Source organism: Peromyscus maniculatus, chromosome 1 (assembly GCF_049852395.1).
Source record: "Peromyscus maniculatus bairdii isolate BWxNUB_F1_BW_parent chromosome 1, HU_Pman_BW_mat_3.1, whole genome shotgun sequence".
Classification (NCBI taxonomy): domain Eukaryota; kingdom Metazoa; phylum Chordata; class Mammalia; order Rodentia; family Cricetidae; genus Peromyscus; species Peromyscus maniculatus.
Window position 1 is genome coordinate 103,012,931 of NC_134852.1, and position 22,071 is coordinate 103,035,001.

Sequence of the window (22,071 nt, forward strand, 5' to 3'; positions counted from 1 at the left end):
GTTTCTGTGGATACCTGTACAGCAACACAGTTTATGGATATTCCTTCAAGAGAGTAGTGTGCTTACTAGGTACCTGGATGTATCTATCTGTCTGTCTAGCTAGCTAGCTAGCTAACCAAATAACTTTTCTATTCCTCTATATATTATATCTGGTTTTATTTCCAAAATAACCATATGAAATAATTATTTTTCTTCTAAAGCTTGCTTCTCTGAAGCATTACGTCATCTTCTCATGGACACTTACTTAAAATAATTCAGCTTGTATTTGAAAACATAATCAGACTCTTCAGTATAGACCTGCCCCCTATAATCTGATATGAAAAGACTTTATTGAGCTAGGGGAAACAGGTCCCATAATTCATATGCTATATTGAGGCTGTTACACATAGCAAAGACATTCCAGGGTAAAAATTAGACAGCTAGAAAGATACTGACTTTAGACATTGTCATATAAAATCAGCAACCTCTTTTGAATGGCCTGACTGTCCCTGCTCATGATTCCTTGTAGGGATGATGTTGTCTGTGGTGAAGGTGCCAGTGTGGAGATCTATTTCCCACTTGTCTTGCTTCATTTTGTTCCTATAAAGTTCTTGAAGCAGGGTTCAGTGTGGGACCTTTCCACATTGTGCTCATAAACACAGAGACTAGAGTTCTATGAGTGCTAAATGGTGCATCCTCCTAAAGCTATTCCCACCTCCCTCTCCTCCTTTTTATTAAGAGAAGCTTATTAGCAGTTTGCCTAATAAGCATTTTGCTTTGCCTTTACCATTCTTTCCACTTGAGTTAAATGAACTCTGCTATAGACATAATCACTAATTCTAATTCTCTGATAAGATGAAGTAGCCAAAGGGGAGAATTGTATTGAACTAACCAACTTTCGGCAAAGAACGAAATACTTATCAGATCTTCAATAAGCAGTGGTTGAATACACATTTATCCCAAATGTTCTGAAATTGAAATAATAAGCAGAACGGATTTGTGTAACTTCAATAACTTTGAAGACCCACACTCAACACATAATGTCAAACATATTAATATGAAATTATTTATATAAAATGCCTCTGGGTGCTGAAATAATCTAAACACAAGTGGAGCATTTAAAAGGAAATATCTTCTTATTCAGCACACTGTAGTTTATGCTATAGTCTATGCTACATGTGCCCAGCTGGCTGCCATAGCAAGATAACATAGCACAAAATTCTTACCACTAACCACATAGTGGAAGAGTTATTTTCTGTTTTAAATAGAACAATGAGTCTTAAAGAGGTTTACTATTAAGGCATTAAACTCCTTAGAATAGATAATCAACTGAAATTGGAAATCCAATTATTTTAAAACTTCTTTCTACTGCTTTTGCAAAACTAAAATAGCTACATAAATAATTTATTAAATGAACTGTGGTTTAAAACACTGTACAGCCATATAATTTTCACCTCAGTTTCTATTTACATGACATAAAGTAAGCAGAGATGTTTCTCTTGTCATGCTAATTTGATGCATGGAGACAGAAAAGCTGTCAAACTGAGCCATCTACCATAGTCACTGCTGTTTTTTTTTTTTTTTTTTTTTTTGGTTTTTCGAGACAGGGTTTCTCTGCGTAGCTTTGCGCCTTTCCTGGAGCTCACTTGGTAGCCCAGGCTGGCCTCGAACTCACAGAGATCCGCCTGGCTCTGCCTCCCGAGTGCTGGGATTAAAGGCGTGCGCCACCACCGCCCGGCCTGTCACTGCTGTTTTTAAATAATATCCAAATCATCTATAACTATACCCTATAGAGCAAGGCAGAACAATATTCCCATTACCAGTGTGGACTCCAGGCTTCCAGGTCAGCTTGACAGACACAACCCATACCTTAATCTCTTCTCCCTCCTGAGACGCTATCAAAGAAAAGAAATGGAGTTTTATGGTGCCAGAGTGATAAAGGAAATGGAACAGGGTGACTGATTTCAAAATGTCACAGAAGGCACTGGTGACTAAAGCAGAACAGAGGGACCCCAGCTTTAGATACCGTGGAAGCAGGACCATGGACTGTGTGACCCCAAGGCCAGTCTTCACATTGTAAATAACCATTACATTCCAGTACCCACAGTGGATGAGTGGTTCTTCTTCAGGAAGAACCAAGCCGCATGATTACAGCTTCTTCCAGGTTAACTGAGCATACATAGTGGACATAGCCTTTGCGGCGAAACTAGTGTGGCTTTCCTTTTCCTCTTTACAATTTCATGGATGGAAGTTTCTACAGAACTTAGCAACTTAACATATGGCATTTTTTTCTTCCTTTCTTAGAGTGTTGCTCTCTTCAAATGAAAGAAAACACTTTTTTGGCTTCTTTTTGACATGTTTAAATTTCCAGCATCTCTACCCTAGTACTTCAGGATTCATTATTAACTAAGGGCTACTTGAAAACCTTACTATGATACCAGTCAATAACTGAACCATCTCATAAGTGACTAGTGTGCAAGTAGCATACACAGCATGGTTACGCCGGACAAAAGGGATGGCTTGTATCCTGAGCAGATGGAATAGGTTCCCTCCTTACACTACTCTACATGTTGAACAGTATAAACTTAAGAATTATTTGTTTCTGGGGTCTTCCAGTTGCTACTGAAGATCATGGTTGACTGGCTGTGGGTAACTGAAACACCAGAAAGTAAAAAGACTATCAAAGGATGTTATTCTATGTAAATGACATCTACTAGGTTGTGTTTCTAGGGATGTCGCCCATGAAAAGCAACCACAGTGGAACAACACCATTTGGGAAGACCTATAGCTCAGAGACAGCAAAGCTGCTCAGCAGATCGCGGGTCAGTCAGAGACCTAGGACTCTCCCCTGAGACTAAGACACAGCCTCAGCTCCTCAGAGCCTTTCTTCACCCAGTACAAAGCCTGTTTTATGTTGCCTATATGTTTTAGAGACATCCTATAAGAAGAATTTTATAATACATTAGTAATCTGCATTAGTGAAATGGCTGATATGGAAGGTGTTAGCTGCCCTTTATGAGAAGCTCTTAGGAAAGGAGAAGGACATCTTTAAGAACATTATAGACTTCAATAATAACAGAGGAAACTAAGAGCAGATTCTGAGAATGGGAATAATGACATTCACACTCATCAAACACACCTTTATGTGTACAGGGTAACATACAAAGCTATGTAGACAAGTCTTTTAAAGCAAACCCCAAAACAGTTTTGTCTGAAAAAGTAAGTTTGCTCACTCCTCCAGGGAAGTTATATGAGTTCATTTGTATGTTGACCTCCATAGTAAAGCCTTTCAAATGAAGGGTCAATTAATGGGACAGTTTCAGGTTACTTGACCTAACTCAACACTGTCATTAAACAACAACCAACCTTGTAACTCAGGAAGATCACCAGGCTGTATATCAATGTATAGACTGATCTGGGCTACACAACAATGAATGAATGAATGAATGAATGAATGAATGAATGAATGAATGAATGAATGAAAAAATGAACAAACACACAGGTGGGATTCTGTTAGGAATTCTGAAGAGAAGAAACAGAGATGAGAAATAAAAAGCAGAAGGAAATATGTTCTTTAAAAGAACTCATGGACACCCTTTGCCAACTTTAATACTATTTCATTCATAAATATAAATGAAAATATAAATATAAATGAAAATAGTTGCCAAACATTTTAACAATGCATGCAGAATGACAGGACCATGACAATAGCACATATTCAAAGCCAAAGAGCATCCTAAAGAAACAGTTGACTGGAGCAACAAAATAGAATTCAAAGAAACTCAGCCTAAGCAGATTTTAGCAATATGGGTAACCAATAGAATTAACAGGAAAAAATAGTCAGAAGGAATTGCCTGTGGTGGGGTTGTGTCTCACAAGAGGCAGTGGGAACTAATTTCTGAGGATGTGGGCAGAGGTTGCAAACAGAAAGAGAAGGGAAGTCACATGCATAAATCTGGAAGGATTTTGCTTGTGCTGCTGAGACTTACAAGCAGCTCGGGCTGCTCGGAGCTTTTCTTTACTGGGCACAGATCCCTTTTTATGTAGCCTTAAACAGTCATTCTAGAAGCACCCTAGAGGAAGAATTTTTTAAGCTATGTTTTTGCATTAGTGGAACAATTAATAAGAAAGGTACTGGCTGCCCTTTCTAATAAGCTCTTACAAAATGAGGTGGGGTGGGGCCTCTTTAGGAACGTTATAGAAGAAATTCCCTGTGAGTTAAATGTTTAGTCTACCTGGCCCCACCCAAAACTCTCTCCCAAACCAGTCTTCAACTGCCCAACAAGAAGCCAGCCTACTCTTTCAGACTATTGAGCCTGTAGTGATATTTTCCATTCCACCGGGAAAGCCACATGCCAGACTTCAGCACAAAAGATGCCCTTCTGTACTCTAGGACCACTCCAAGCTCTTGATATTATGAGAGCTGAGGAGACCTTCATGTTCCCATGGGAGGCACAAATAAGAATCCTTCCAGAGAGAACTGTAGAAATAAGATCTTAAATGGAATTACTCTATTTACTGTCTACCTCTTACCTGGACAGAAGCAGTTTATTTGTAGCTAAATTTGCTTCACGTATCCCAAGATGCTAAGTGGCCTTAGAACCAGGTCATGATTCCATTAGAATCTGTAGTTTGGGTCTGTCACTTTTCACTATGTAAGTTTGAACAGTTCTCATCTATCACACAAAGCAACAAGATGGAAGTAAATAGTATCTTCTAGCTCTAACACGGTAGTTCTCAACCTTCCTAATGCTGTGACCCTTTAATACAGTTACTCATGTTGTGGTAACTTCCCCAACCATAGAAATATTTTGTTGCTATTTCTAACTGTAATTTTGCTACTGTTATGAATCATGACATAAATATCTGATAGGCAGGATATCTGATATGCAACCCCCAAAGGGGTTGTAACCCACAGGTTTAGAACCACCATCCAACATTTTGGAAATAAGCATAGTGCTTCTAAACTTTGAAGTATATTCCAAGATGTAGAGCCCAGACTTGGCAGGGCCCATTGCTCTCCATGTCTAAGAATACCTAGCCCTCTGGGGCAAGTAGCTTCAGGCATCCCCACCCATGTACTGGGAGAGAAGTCAGCAACAATGTTCAGCTTCTAATAAAGTTTCTTCCAGTATATTTCTCTACCCAGGCCCCAAAAAGCAATGTAAGTAGTGGGTGAAGGGGGCTAACATGCTGACACATGTGCCAAGGTACAAAGGTATTCCTCAGACTTGAAGAAGAACCTTGTTCAAGTTGTTAGTTGTTGAGGTCAGTAGTTAAAAATTGCATTCATTGTTTACCTCAAAAATCACAGGCCTGGTGACACACAGCTATAATTCCAGTGCACAGAACTAAGGCAGGGAACTTTTGAGTTCTACCACAGCCTGGACTACATAGAGGGATAAATGGAGAGAGGAGAGAGGGAGAAGTGGATGTAGTCAGAAGGTTTCTTGGGTCTCACCCAACCCGTGGGCCCGCAGCCGCTTATAAAATAATCACTCAGAGGCTTAATATTATTTACAAACTGTATGGTCTATGGCAGGCCTCTTGCTAGCTAGCTCTTATCTTAAATTAACCCATTTCTATTAATCTATGTTTTGGTACGTGTTTCTTGGCTTTACCTGCATTCCATTACATGTTGCTTCTTGGGCAGCTGGCTCAAGTCTCCCTCTAGACTCCGCCTGTATTTTTCCTGTCTCTCTCCTTTCCTACCTGCCTCTAAGCTGCCAAAGCAGCTTATTTATTAACCAATGGAAGGTTATAACAATATACATTCACAGCATACAGAAAGACATTCCCCAGCAGGTGAGGGATAGAAAAAAAAAGGGTTAGTAATTGCATAAAAACATAGAGGCACATGGGGTTAAGTAGAGAGGATTTTTGTGTATACCTACAATGCTTAACTACTACATTTAGCTAAATATCACATAGAGCTGCCAATTTCTTTAATGATTTGTTTTTAATTCTGTATAGGCACATATGTCCATGTGTGAGTATGTGCATATGAGACCAGACACCCATGAAGGCCAGAGGCAAAGGATCCCCGTGGAGCTAGAATTAGAGATGATTGTGAGATGCTTCAAGTGGGTGCTAGGAACTGAATCCCTTGCTAGAGTAACCATCCTCATAACCATTGGGAGACACTCCCCTTTGCTTCCTGCCTTTTTGTGTTGTTATCCAGCCACACAAAGGGTGTATTTACAGAACAGATAAAACATTAAGGGAACAAGCAACAGCTATGGCTTAACATGTTTTGTAGATATTGAATTTCTCCATTGCTGTTGGTTGTTTTTTTGCTCTTTTAAGGGGCCTGCCACCCAACTCCAAAATAAATAACTTACTCATAATTATGAATGCCCAGCCTTAGCTTGGCTTGTTTCTTGCCAGCTTTTCTTAAATTATCCCATCTACCTTTTGCCTCTGGGCTTTTCCTTTTCTATTCCTGTCTACCTTTCTTCCTTACTCTGTGGCTTGCTGTGTAGTTGGATGGCTGGCCTCTGATGTCCTCCTCCTTCTCTGGCTCCTTCTTCTCTTTTTTTCCTCTTTATATTCTCTCTGCCTGCCAGCCCTACCTATCCTTTCTCCTGCCTCACTATTGGCAGGCCATTCAATTCTTTTTTAAACCATCAGGTGTTTTAGACAGGCAAAGTATCACAGCTTTACAGAGCTAAACAAATGCAACATAAACAAAAGGAACACACCTTGAAATAATATTCTGCAACACTCCACCACTACCACCACCCCAAAAATACCTATTATTCTCCACTAAAGACAGACATGCCTCTGCAGTTTGAAAGCTCCAGGGAAGAGTCCCAGCCTTACTCTGGGCCCAGCACCCCTGCTACGGATCCAAGACTAAAAGGACTTGACTCAGAGGAGAAGGAAGTCTTCAGAGGTTAAACCTAAGGCTTGTTAGGAACAGTAGAGAACCTTCCCTGGGCATCTCCTCAGTCTCTGGTCAAGTTTCCTTTCCACTTCTCTTTTCTCTTTCTGTTTACTGTTTCTACCTCCGCTCTTACAGTGCCATCGGCCCATTTTCCTTTGCCTGGTTTTCTGTGGGCCTTTTTTTTTTTTCTCCCTATTTCCTAAACCAAAGAAACATCCTTTCCTGGGACCTGTAATCTTTCTTTCCGTGTGCAGAGCTGACAATACAAAAGGTGTCATCACAGGAAACTTGAAGGCGTGCCCAGAATTTATCGCTGGTGAAAAGTGCTGTGACTGCACAGAGCGGGGACATATTTAAGGGCTTTCAGCGTTCAGATGCTAAAGCTCTCAGGGGGCCTGAGTTTCTATTGCCATCTGCTGTTGAAACAGCAACTGTGAACAAATAAACAGGTTTTTTTGCTAAGACAAAGCACCCAAGTTTTATTACAAGTTGGCTAATATGGAGGCCTAAATAAGGCAGGAAAATGCAAACTGGGAATCAATATGAATTTGGATGTTTTGAGGTCAAAAACTAAATTTCATAAGAGTGTCAATACTAATAGAATTAACTCCTAATTTGATTTGTTCCCCCTGGAAAGGCACTGAATTAGAAGGAGAAAAAATGATGCCCTCGCGTTATTGGCTTGTGTTTTATCCAGTGGGATCAGGAATAAAGCAAAAGCGACAGCTCAGAAGTCTAGCCACCAGGGGCTGCTGGGCTGTCTGCTCAGTGGCTTCTCAGGCCGACAGTGTCTCTGAGTTAATCAGTGGCAGTTTGTCATGAAGGCATGCCACAGAATCCACAGGAGAATTTGGCCTAAAACAATTTTTTTTTTTTTTAGAAAAAGTTCTGTACATAATCTGAACTAATATGATTACTTACTACCACCAGGCATATCTTCCTTGGAAGTCCCTTTTATTTTTAATAAATTGGTTTAATAAAGGCCTCAAAGTAAATTATGAATTAACTTTCTCCTCGTTATTGTGCAATTAAGTGAACCCTAAACAGTGAGCTTTGGAACATTCAACTGGAAAATTGCCCCTCTTAGCCAATATCCAGTAAACAAATAATAATACAGTTACATATGAGATGTACTGAGACAGCACTGGGGAACTGGTTTATACACTAATGAGTCAAAGTGGAATACAGAAAGTAACAAATTTCAAGTTTATTAGGCAAAAATAAATACAATAACCATTATCCCTGGCAGGGTTCAGTTGTTCAAACTGTGACATTTATCAGTCACAAGCCTCCTAATGAATCCACAGGACTCAGGTCTTCTTTGGGTTCATACCACATCCCTCTATAAATACTGTCATTTTTATAGTATCTTTGCAGAATTAAGGCTGCTCTTACTGACTTTTGTCTGTTTATGATAATGCCAGTCAATAAATCCAGTTGGAAATAGAATACTAAAACAGCCCCATAGTGTTGCTCTGTACTCAGTCTACCACAGAGAAGGAAATATTGATCAATTACACAAACAAATGTAAATCTAGGACTCTGCCAAACCCTATAAAAGCGGGGGAGAGGCAGGACTGTGATGCCCTGAGTACCTATACTTGTGGCAGGGGATCTGACCTCAAGGCTTTCATGGGAATGAGAAGCTAGGCAACAACTAGACCAAGACAAAGCACTGTCACTAGTTGCTGGACACTCGATTACATATTACTCAGCTGAGTACAAACTAAAGCAACGTGAATTTAGTTGTACTTTCAATTTAGAAATGTATAATAAGGAAGCTGACTCATGCTGGATTTGTTGTCTCCTCCGGAAACGCTGTCTGATGCAGACTTCCGGTTGTTTATCAGGATGGTGTGCTGCAAAGATGTAATTTTCTAAATCCCATCTCTGATGGGGTCCCCTGCTCTGCTCATTTCTTGATGCCTTTCTTGTTTGTTCTTCTACCTACGCACTGGAGCTGACATCCTTCCTCCATTGCTGCTTCCTGCCACTCTCTACCATCTTACTTCCTATCCTTCAGTCTCCCGGTCACTCAGTGAACTTCCTTCTTTCATTTTATCACTTTTATTCCCTTTCCCCCATTCATTTATATCTTCTTTTGCTCTTTACCAAAAAGGCAATAGACTTTATTTCAGATGCTGAGGCAGGAGAATTGCTGTGAGTTTGAGTTTGGACTGGGTTACAATATGAGACTGTATCACCATCATCCCGCAACTCCCCCCGAGGAAAAAAATGGAAAAAAGGAGAAAAAGAAATTAAGTTTGTGATTGCATAGAACATTATAATTTGCAAAGATCTTCTGGAGATTATTCCATTTGATTTCAGTATCAAATTTTATTGCAGATTAGCAGATGGCTAATGGCTTTTCCAAGGTCATGTTGAGAAGAGGAAGATCCCAATATATAACCCAGCTTCCTGTTGAGTACCCCATAGTATCCCTTAATAATAACCTGACCTAACAGAAATGTCACAGATATCCCAATCATGTATTTTATTCTAAAAACCAAAGTCCTTTCTCCATCTTGTTAAACATTGGTGAAAATAGGTATTTACAAAAGTCATGGTCAATGGGGAGCACGGGGTTTGCTGATTCTCATCCATCACGTGAAAAGAGCCATCAGTCTTATCTGATACAAATTTACTGGGCATTGCCTTTTGACCTTGGACTTAACCATATATAACACATTATTTTTATTGTATTTTTGCCTTGACTGACTATGAGGTAGAAGGAGAAACAGCTCTGGAAAGCAGGGAATGGAAGAGGATTGATGTGGGCATCATTTGTCAGCCTGAATTCAATTGCTCATCTTGAGACATCCATCTTTATATATCCAAACTAAATCTGGTGTTTTTCTCTGCATATATTGTTCATCCCTCAGAGACTCACAAATTCCATTAGGATTTTTGTTTACTTCCTTCTTCTGGCCAATTATAAGAGAGCACATCCATATTCTCTGCCACAGGCCAGATGCTGCTCGGCTATCAAAGAAAAAGCCAGCAATCTTTATCTTTACTTAATCTCTCTGATGATTTTTAGAACTGGAGATGATTCCTCCACCAAAGTATTTTTTTACAGAGTCAGCAAAGTTTACTATGTCATACCTGATAAAAGCTCTTGCTTATAATATAGTCTTACTACTTACAGAAAATTATGTAGGAGATATCCACCCAATAAGTCATTGATTTGATCAGTACTCCTCTAATTCATCCATTCAACAAAACACACTTTGAATGTCTATTCTGCTTCAAATACTCTGCCGGAGACTTTGAGAAGACCATGGAGAAAATCATATCCTAAATCCTGCCTCTTGCTTGCAATCTAATGAGGGTGACAGAATGTGACTATTGCATTTATGCAATAAAGTTTATCTCTGTAGTTTCAAGACCAAAGACAGAGAAACTGATTTCAGGAAAACTTGTAGCATTCTCCAGATACAGTTCTGGTGATTTGGAATCCTGTGGTAGCTAGACCTAACATGCAAAAATACCCTCTTTAAACAAGGACAATCTGTGTTCACAGTGCCTGAAGTCAAGAACTGGACCTCTTTTTCTTTCTAGGCATAAATCCACAAAATTCTCATGGAGCTATGAAAAAGAGCCATACTCTCCAGAGCCTGCTCAATTTTGCAAAGAAGAATTCTCTGTGCAAGGAATGTTATGAACATTTGATAGGAAATTGCATTTTGATATCCATGTTGCATGATAATAAAATGTGCAAGTACTCCTCCTGTGTTAGTTATAGTTCATATTGCTGTGCCCAATCCCTAACAAGGAATAATATAAAGGAAGGAAAGTTTATTCTGGTTTACATCCTGATGAGATTACTCCATTGTGGCAGGAAAGACACAGCAACAAGAGCCAGGAGCCTGCTGGTCCTACATCATCCACAGTCAGGATGCAGAGACAAACACTCATGGTCAGCTAATTAGCTTTTCTTTCTTAAGCATTCTGAGGCCCCAGTCCATGAAATGGTGCTGCCCACATTCAGGATTGGTCTTCTCACCTCAGTTAACTGAATCTAGATAATTCTGCACAGGCATTCCCAGCATCTTGTCTCCCAAGTGTCAAACTGACTATCAATGTCAATCATCACATCTCCCACTTTAGTACTGCACATTTAGGTTCTGTACTCCTCAAGTCCATATCCATAGTAAAAAAAAGTTGAGCATAAATTTAGGACCAAGGCCTCTTGGTTTACCCATTCTTCTTGGTCCCAACAATTATAAGATATATGACATTGAACTGCTACTGATAATCTATAGATTAACCAATGATGTCTCCTTCATATAATTAAAGTATTTTAAATTCTTAGTACAGTTCATTAAGATTTAGTTTTAATGTGTATCTGTCTGTCTGTCTGCATGTACACATGCTCCTGGAGGCCAGAAGAGGTTACCCAATTTCCAGGAACTGGAGTTACAGGCAGTTGTGACCACCCAATGTATGTGTTAGGAGTTAAACTCCAGTCCTCTGGAGGAACAGGAAGTTTAACCACTAAATCATATTTACAGCCCCATAGGACAGCTCTTAATAAGCAGTACATGCTCAGCAAAAATGAGTTTCCTTGCTTGTGTTTCTCCTGATACCTCATCTACCCCTTTTCTTTGTGATGAAATAGAAACTCTCCCCTCACCACTCTCCATATAAGGAATCAGTTAATCCAAGAACCCCAGGGAGATGGTCAGAAAAGTGGAGGCAGAACACAGCAAATACACACACACACACACACACACACACACACACACACACACACACACACACACACCATCCCACGAGTACATCCATCCCATTAAAAAGAGATGCAACATGTTCAACTGCCCTTCTGCACCCAAAGAAACAGATTTTTCAATTGGTAGAATTTCAGGAATGGTAGTAAATATGAAAACAAACGTTGGAGGATCCTACCTCTTTATTACACAAAGGAAGTCCAGAGCCAGTGCATATGCAAACTAACTTGTGAGTGTGCACATTCATTCTCTCCATATGCTTGGGGATCTCTATAACATTTTAAAAATTTATGGGAAATTTGTGCAAACTCAGCACCAAGATTTCTTGTTGGTTCATATATAAAACTGATCAAAACTACCACCCAATTTAAGGCTTATTGATTTCTCCTTATTTTGTGCATCTCTCGCCTCCTAGATCAGTGGTTCTCAATAAGTGGGTCGAGGCTACAGTAGTACAAATTCTAATTGGTCTTAAAAATAAAACCAGGAGTCAGGTATCACAGTGAAAGCTGAAAGATCAGAAAAGCAGAGCAGCCAGCCACTAGAAAGACTTCTTACCAGCCCAGGTGGTGGTGGCGCACACCCTTAATCCCAGCACTCAGGAGGCAGAGCCAGGCTGATCTCTGTGAGTTCAAGACCAGCCTGGTCTACAGAGCAAGATCCAAGACAGGCACCAAAGCTACAAAGAGAAACCTTGTCTAAGAAAAAAAAATAGAAAGACTTCTTACCTTCACTGAATCTTCAGCCTGAAAGGGCAAAGCTCCTGTCTCCACCCTGCCTCATCACCTCCTCTCTCTGCCCATCCTTATCACTTCCTCTCTCTGCCCAGACATATCACTTCCTGTTTCCTCCTTCCAAGTGCTGGGATTAAAGGTATATGCCACCACTGCCTGACCTCTAGTGGCTAGCTTCATACTCTGATCTCCAGGCAAGATTTATTTGTTAAAGCACAAACAAAATATCACCACAGACCCCTTTGGGGGTCAAATGACCCTTTCACAGGGGTGATCTACACCATTGGAAAACACAGATACTTATATTATGATTCATAACAATAGTAAAGTTATAGTTATGAAGTAGCAACAAAAATAATTTTATGGTTGAGAGTCACCACAGCATGAGGGTCCATGAGGCAGCATTAGGAAGGTTGAGAACCACTGTCCTAGATGCAAAGCTCTGGATGAGTAGTTCTTGCATCCCACCCTATTCTGTAGCCATTGAGCAACTTCCTGAGTAGACTATGTTTAACATAGTAGCATAGATTGTAAAACTTTCCTTTACTAAAGTAACTTGAAAAAAATGGGAACTCACGTTCCCTAAGTGATAAATTGTCTCCACTTCTATTCATTCTTCCTGGAGAAGATGAAAGCCACCTCATTTTCTTTCATTTGTTATGGTACTGGGGACAGATCTGAGGTCCTTGCTCATAACAGGCATGTTCTCTGCCATTTGCCCTTGAACTGTACCTCCTGCATAAGACAGCACTTTTTCTATCTGTATATAAGGATTTTATAGACCATGGTAAATGTATGTTGTTGTTGCTACTGCTAGGACAGTCTTGGGCAAGAATGTTGCCCTTTCTAAACCACCATCTTTTCTATCTTTAAATGCATAGAGTAACACCAAACTTACAGGGATATAAGCTCTTAGTAAATGTTAGTGATTAGAATTAAGACCAAATTCCATCTCTCTAACCAAAAAGCAGGTTTATATTATATGTGGTTATGGAAATAGAATTCAGGGCCCCCAGTGAAAATGAGAGGGAACATTCCTCTAGTGACTCCTTTTCTACTTCCTGCCTGATCTGCTCTCATCTTCTACCTGAGAGTCAGGTGAAGTCCATGGTCCTTCCATAAATGCACTGGGAGCTCTGGAGGTGGTTCAGTGAGTAAATACTTACACAGTGTGAGTACCCATGAAATACTTTGGGTATGGTGGCCTATCTGTAATTCCAGTACTCAGGCGGTAGCAAAGACAGGTCTTCCAGGCAGGCTGGCTAGTCAGAATTAGTTCTGCCTCGGTATACAAAATCGAAAGTCATCAAGGATGACATCCAATGTCAATCTCTGGCCTCTACACACTAGCACACATACTCCTGTACCTATGGATATGTGATCACATATGTATAAACATAAAAAGTAAGATAAATAAAATAAATTAAAATACAGCAAATGCATATGGGGTTAATGCGCTAGCTCAGCAGTTAAGAGCAAGTACTGTCCTAGAGAGAAGCTGAGTCCAGTTCCCAGCACCTACTTGAGGTGGCTCACAACCACCAGTAACTCCAGCTCCATGGGGTCTGAACCTCTTCATGGCCTCAGAGGGTATTACACTCACATGCACACACAGAGACAGGCATATATATACACGATTTCAAACAAAGAAAGTATTTATAAAATGTTTTTATAGGGATTCTTTGCCTAGAACGAGGGTAATTGTGGAAAACCAAGAGTGATTTTCAGGGGAGAAATAATAATAATAAAATGTAAGAGGTAAAGAATTCATCTTCTTGCCCAATATGGTACTGGCCTTGTGACAAACCCACTTACTTACCTAACAGAGAGAATCCCTTCCACATTGCCATCCTCAAGAAATAGGGCTTGCAAGAGTTCTAAGTTGGCCTTATATAGATGAAAATTCAGGTTGAGGAAAACACATGGGTGTTTCTGTTGCCCATCTCCATTCTTGTTAGATCAATCTGGCTGCCCTTTCACTGTCCTCTCTGTTTTTGGTCTGCAGTACTGCAGTCTCCCTTTATGTCAACTAGCTTCTGCATTCATATACTTACACAGATATGTAAATAATGTTTGGAAATTAATTTCAAAATTATTTGTTGAGCACATCCTTTGTATGAGGTATCTGCCAAACATTAAAGACACAAGAGTGAAGGAAAGGGATTCATATTTATTAAATGTGTTTGTTTAACAACTTCATTTTTCAGGGAAATTTTGGGCTTAGAGCAAAATGGGGCAGAAAATAGAGTATATGCTCTGCCCTGGCCTGTGTACAGCCTCCCCAATTACCAACATATCCCACAAAAGAGACTCAATTGCTACAAGTGGTGAGCCTGCATTGACAATGACCCCTCAATCTTAGCCAGTGGCTGTGGGTTATATTAGTGTTCTGTTTCAGTGTTTTCCCTTCTGTTGATGTGGACTCATGCTCATGTGGAGCATGTTTGTACCATCATGACATCACAGAGTACAGACAGCCTTCTGAAACTAAACTGTACTACTAACTGTAGATTTAGCATCTATAGAGTCAACTCACTTCAGATTGAAAATAAGTTTTTAAAAAATTGCGTCACACCAAAGTTCTGCAGACGTTATAATCTTGTTATTCCATGTGCAACAGTATCACAACTACTTACATGACATTTACATGGTATTTTGTATTAAAACTAGTCTAGAGATGATTCCAAATGCATAGAATTTGTATAGTTAACATTCAAATGATTTCCCCTTTATGTAAAAAACTTAGGAATCCATAGATTTTAATATCCACAAGGACTCCAGAAGCCAATCACTAGAGGATACCAAGGAGTAAGTGTAGTTTACCTCCTAAAATGTTTCTGATCTCTGTTTTCATTATTACCCTGACCCCTAGTCTCTGACAGCCACTGACCATTTTACTATCTATAAAATTTTTACTTTTTCGTAATGTCACACATATCATTGGGCTCATACAGTATGCAACTTTTTTATATTGAATTCTTTCACTTAGTAATACATATTTAAGTTTCCCTGCTCCCTTTTATAGCTTAAAAGCTAATTTCTTTTTGATGCTGAGTAACATCCCATGTTCAGTATATTGATTGCACAGCTTGTCCATTTATGGACTACAGGATATTTTACTGGCTATCAACTTCAAGGAGGAAGGGGGAGAAAGCTGCTACAACTATCCCTATATAGACACAAGATTTTTAGTATATTTGGATAAACTGCAAGGAACATAATTGATGGGTTATATGAAAAAACTATGTCTGCTTCTATAGGAATCCATCAACCTGTTTTACTAAGCAACTGAGGCATTTTGTGTCCCCGACAAACAGCACAAGAGTGGGAGTATCTGTTGACTCATTTCCTGGCCAGCACTTGGTGGTTTTGGTAGTCTGCCTTTTAGGGATGCTACTAGGTGGCTAATGCCATCCCATTGTCGTTTTCATGAATTTTCTAAATGACCTCAGTGTGCAAGATCTTTTAATGTTCAAATTTTAATAATATTTTAATTACCATACAAGATATTAGACATCATGGCTGTATTTTTGGGGAAGCTATGTTTTAGTAGATTCTCCTCAACAGCATCTTTTTATATGCTTGTCTAACATCTGTATAGCTTGATGCTTAAGGTCTTTGGCTCATTTTAAGATGTACAATTCATGTTCTTTTTTATTAACCTTCTAATTGACACATAAAAACAAAAAATGTATATGAATGGATTCCCATTCAATCTTCAGTTCATGCAGGTTGCATAATATTTAAATCAGGTTAAACATATATATTTCATCAAACAAAATCATTTTGTAGGATTGATAGATGTAGTACTTCCTTGTTATCTATAGTCATACTATTATCTTAAAGCACAACAGAAAGTCTTGAAGTCAATCTAACTCTAACTTGGTACCCGACATTAATATAGATAACAAAAATTGTCTCCCAGTCTGTGGCTACTTATTTTATATAAAACACACATACTATTGTCCAGTCTGTGGCTACTTATTTTATATAAAACACACATACTATTGACAGTGTGTTTTGTAGAGCAGCTTTTTATTTTAATAAAGTCTGTTTAATCAATTATTTATTTCATGGATCATGCCTTTGATCTTGCATCTCAAAAAGTCATTGACAAACTGAATATCCATTAGGTTTTTTTACTATGTTATTTTCTTCTACAAGTTGTACACTGAATTTTCCATTTAGCTCTATGCTGTTTTCAGTTAAATTTTCTGAGTGGTATTTTGTTTGGTTTTTAGTATGTGAATGTCCTATTTTTCCAACATCATAAAAAACACTCCTATCCAAAAGATAACCTTTGTCCACAATGTATTGCCTGCCCTCTGCTGTAGATTTCTGGGCATCTTCAGCTTCATTGTTTTGCTTATTTATTCTTGGCCAGCATCACAATGTCTTGATGGACACAGCTTCTTTGTAAATCTTTAAGTCAGGGGTTTTAGTCTCCTAACTTTATTCTTTTTCAGTGTTTTATTTACTTCTCTACATCTTTTAGATTTCCATACTAATCTTAGAACTGGTTTTTTTATATCCACAAAATAACTTGCTGGAATTTTTATTGAAATTGTATTTAAATGATAAAACAAATGGGAAAATATTGAATATTCTTAATGAACCTGGAATAGGCCTCCCTCCATTTATTCAGTTCTTTGTGTTTTTTTAGAAAGATGCTAGCCTAAATGATATTATGTTTTCCATTTCTCCTTATTTTTCTAGTATATGAGAGAGTGATTGGCTTTTATGAATTAGCCTTATATCCTAAAACCATGCTAGAATTGCTTATTAGTTTCAGGAGATTTGCATGACACTGAGTTTTGTTTTGTCGTTCTTTTAGAATTTCCATATAGACAATTATATCATCAATGAACAAAATCAGTTTCATTTCTTCTCTTCAAGGCCATTTACTCTCACTTTCCTTTTCCAAGCTTACTGAATTAGCTAGATTTCCGTGGTACTACAGAACAGTGGTAAAAGAGGCAACTTTGCCTTCATCTTGGTGGGACAGCTTAGAGTTTCTCACCATGAGCTGTAGATATTTTGTAGATTTTTTATCAAGTTGAAGAAGTTTACCTATTACTGAAAGCTATTATCACAAATAGCTGTTAGCACTGTACACTTTGATGCAGCTCACAACATAAATAAGACACTAATATTCCAAGAGTCAAAAGAAAAAGGTGAGTCTACAAATACATGGTTATTATTCTCATATTTACAGCCTTAGCATATTGGCTTATAATCACCAGTTTACTCTTCTGATACCCATACCTTTTTGTCATAAACTCCTGGGAATCAAAAACTGTTTCCTTTACAGTCACAGCTCTATGCATTATGGAGCACTCCTAGAATACAGTATTCTCTCAATGGATATTTGTCCAGTGAATTAAGAGGGAAAGTATGGTTACTAGGATGTAAAGTTACCATATGAGGTCGATGCAATGAAATTCCAGGAAAGTTAAGGAACACTAAGGAGAACAGACACTCAGATATCAATGATGAACGAGGGAATTCTCTCCAAGTGTACAAAAGGGAATATACCAACTATGGATGGGAAAATAACACTTGAAAAGAACCAAGGGGAGGAAGAGTTGGACCTTTGAGGAAAAGAGAATAATCTGGAGAAAGTCCAGGGGTTTTAATGCAATCAACATTTAGAGTATTTCCATGTATCAGATGGTGAGGCTCCAAATGTTTGTTAGGAGAAAGTACTGTGTTCATGCCAGTGTCCAAAGCTGATGCTGAAATGCCACCATCTTAAGGCAGAAAATCAGTGCATGGTTTTAAGAATGGCATACCCAAGAAGGACTTGGAACAGCTTTAGTTCTAATGGTAGACATTTGTCAATGAGAGAAATAAAATTTCTCTATTTGAAAAGTCTGATTGTGAACCAATAACCTGTAGCCACTTTGCTTAATGAAGTAAAAGAGGAAACCAGAAAATCGATGAGTTAACTGCTTGCTATACACAGATTTCTGTAAAATTATAAGAACATAGAACTTTTAGCAAGAAAAAATTACATCTGTATGAGCCAATAAGTAAGTTTCCCCCAGAGAAGATAGTTGAATGATGTTTTAAACTCATTTTAAGGTTAGTGAAGTATTTGTATATCTTTAATATCTTTATATTTTATCACCGAAGGTGAATTACATTCATTTCATTGTAGCTAATAATGTATGCCTTCATGTTGGTGCTGTGATTTTTTTCTATAATAATTTGTCTATAATAATTCTGTAATAGACATTTTAAGTATGTAGACACTTTGAAATTCTATTAGCAAGGTTTATGGGAAGCATTGGCATTTGAATACTAAGGCCATTGTCCAGGCACCTGGTCACAGCTACCAAATGGCACTAATATTTCAATTTAGTAGCTATAAAAATAAAGGTAAAATTAATTGCCTTCTACTCCAGAACCACTTTCTAGGTTGACAGGTCATGGAATAGGATCAAGCTTGGTGGCATCCACCTCTCCCACCCACCCTCTTCCCCTCTGTGCACTGGTTTGGATAACCACTAGTTCGATGGAATGGATTCCTAGGGCTGCTGTGACAAATTGTCTCTAACTAAGTGGCTTAAAATAATAGAAAATGATTGTCTTGTGGTTCTATGTACTACAGCCCAAGACAAAGGTATCAGAAGAGCAGAGCCCCTTTGAAACTGTGGAATTGTTCCTTACCTCTTCCTAGACTGTGATGGATCACTGGCAATCTTAGATGTTCCTTGGCTTACAACTGTGTAACCCCAGTCCCACTTCTTTCATTACATAGTTTTGTTTGTTTGTTTGTTTGTTTGTTTGTTTTGTATACCTCTCACTTTCCATTGTTGTTTTCTTATAAGGAGCCCAGTCCGATTGAATAAGCAGACAATTTAACTCCAACATAACTTCTTATTAATATATCTGTAGTGACTCTATTTCCTTACCTGTCATATTCCTTATAAGACTAGGCACAATTCAACAAACAACCCAAAACACAAACATCTCAGTAACAAAGAGGTAGTATGTCATTTCCTACACCCCAGGCTCAACCAGATCTTATCCAGTAGCTTTTGGGGCACCATTTGTTGAATGAAGAAAACATAAATACTCTGCTCTATTTTCTAAAGACTTGAAAACTGAGTCTCTATATTACTCAAGGGCATCTTTCTGGTCTGGCTTCTACCTCCAGGGTTCCACCACAGTCCCACTGTAACCCTGTAATCCAGTCACGTGACAGAACTTGCCTGTTTTTAAACCCCATGCATGCATTTTCTCAGTGTTGCCTTTCCTTAGTCATGAAACATCCTTCCCTCAGTCTATGAATGGAATCCACTGCCATCCTATCTGCTAGAAAATGCAGGTAAAGTGCTGTGAAAAAATTAATTTACTTATAGTACAGTTTGCTGTTTTATGTGCTCCCTATACCCACACAGCTAGAGCCCATAGATCCATGGGTTAAACTGCATTTATAATTATATTTCTACTATCAAGCACAACACCAAGAGTTGATTTATCTTGAAATGCTATAAAAAAGAAAAGAGGGAGTACACAGGGGGTTGTTTTATTTTCAATTAACAAAAGCTTTTACATGCATTTGTAGAGAACCTAGTAATAGTCAATGCTTAATATATTCTGGAATTATCAAGTCTTGAGCAGTTCAAGTAGGTGTCATCTTAATTATTTAGCATTTCTTTGAGCTAAGTACATTTAAAAATCCTTTATTTTAGCTCAGTACTCTGATGACATTAACTGTAGTCATGTTGCTGTGTGATAGAAAACCGAAACCCCTTCATTCTGCCTATCTGGGACTTTGAAGTGACATATGATCAGTGCTATGAGAAATCTACAAAATTCAGACACTTGGAAGTAGATAGCAGAAGTAGATAGTTAACAGAGGCTGGGTGGGGGACAGGCAGGAGGGAGATACTAAGGCAATATCCCACAGGGATTTAAGATCATCACCATCATCCTCATCATCACCACCACCATCATCATCACCATCATCATCATCATCACCATCATCCTCCCACAGGCAATGTAGAACCAGTGGGTGCCTTTCAGAGAAAAGAGATAAAGTAGCTGTTGTTAGATCTAGGGCATCAGTTCTCAACCTTCTTAATGCTGCAACCCTATAATACAGTTCCTCATGTTGTGGTGATCCCCCCAACTGTAAAATTATTTTCATTGACACTTCATAAATGTCATTTTCCTATTGTTATGAATCTTATTGTAAATATTCATGTTTTCCAATAGTCTTAAGTGACCCCTGTAAAAGGGTCACTCAACACCTAAAAGGGTAGTAGTCCACAGGTTGAGAACCACTGGTCTACAGTTTTTTTGATTGGTTGGTTGTTTTTTCTTTTCTGAGAAAGGGCTTTATTTAGCTTGGGTTGATCTCAAGTTTGATGTATAAATGAAGCTCACCCTGAACCCTGATTCCCTTGTCCCCACGTTACAGAGTACTGGGTCTACCAGCATGTACCACAACACTCAGCTTCATTCTCATCTTTTAAGAATGTTTCTTTGGCAGCAACATGGAGCAGAGGGTCCAAGGATAAAGTAATGGCAGGAAGACTCTTGTTATAGGGTCCTGAGAGAGACCACGGTATGGGACAGTAAGGCACTGAACTAAAACCATACAAGAATGGGTCAGAGGCATTTCAGTGGGAAAACAGACAGGATTTGCTGGGTATTAGAAGTACTAGATGAAAAAGGGGAGGCAAAATGCAGAAGTTTCTGATTTGTGAGATTGGGCAGACATCATTAACCAAGATAAGGGAAAAAGCAGTTTCTGTGGAAGACAGTAATTTCATTCTAGAGCAGTCAAATGGAAATCTGAAGTGGAAGATGCTGGTCTGAGTGAGTGAGAGGGATTAGCAAATCATCAGTAATGGAAAAAGATAAGACCACCCATTTATTGGTTCATTCAACAAATATTAAGTCCACAATATGTGCTGGGCACAAGGGAGCTGCTGTGCTCATCCCAGCCAGAGTCGGGGAGCAGGAAAAGTAATGAGCATCGACAAAGATACTTCACTGTAAGACAAGCATCAGGAGTGAGACACACGGGAGGATATGACAGAAAAGAATAAAGTGGGGCTTCTTTGGATGGAGTTGTGACAGTAGCATTTGCACCAAGCTCTAAAGAAGAAAGAACAAGCTCTTTCAGGGAAAAAAGTATGGAGGAAGTTACTGAAGACATAAGTTTTGGCAATGCCATTTGTGAATGGCAAATAAAAATATTTTTGACCTTCATTTTACTTTTTTTTTTTTTTTTGGTTTTTTGAGACAGGTTTTCTCTGTGTAGTTTTGGTGCCTGCCCTAGATCTTGTTCTGTAGACCAGGCTGGCCTCGAACTCATAGGGATCCCCCTGGCTCTGCCTCCCAAGTGCTGGGATCAAAGGCATGCACCACCACCCGGCCATTTTACTTTTTAATTAAAATATAATTACAGCATTTTAATTTTTCATTTTTTTCCTTCCAGTCCCTCCCAGGAACCAAGCCCCAATTTGTTCCCCCTTGAAACCATGGCTTATTTTTCTTTGCTATTGTTACATACCTATAAATAAATAAATACACACACACACACACACACACAATCTGTTCAGTCTGTTAAGTGTTACTTGTATGTATGTGATTTTGGGGCTAACCACTTGGTATTGAATAACCAGTTAGGGTGCTCATCCCTGGAGATTCCAACTAAGGAATTCTGACATTCTTTAGTTGACTGTAGTTCTTTGTCTATGGATGGGGCCCTATGAGATGTCCC

General features: G+C 38.8%; 1 protein-coding gene across 23 annotated transcripts in view; it reads left to right on the forward strand.

Moving 5' to 3' along the window:
- The window catches only part of Dlg2 (discs large MAGUK scaffold protein 2), a 1,859,766-nt gene that overhangs the window by 1,483,467 nt on the left and 354,228 nt on the right, over nt 1–22,071 (forward strand). The gene's annotated exons all lie outside the window — the stretch shown is intronic.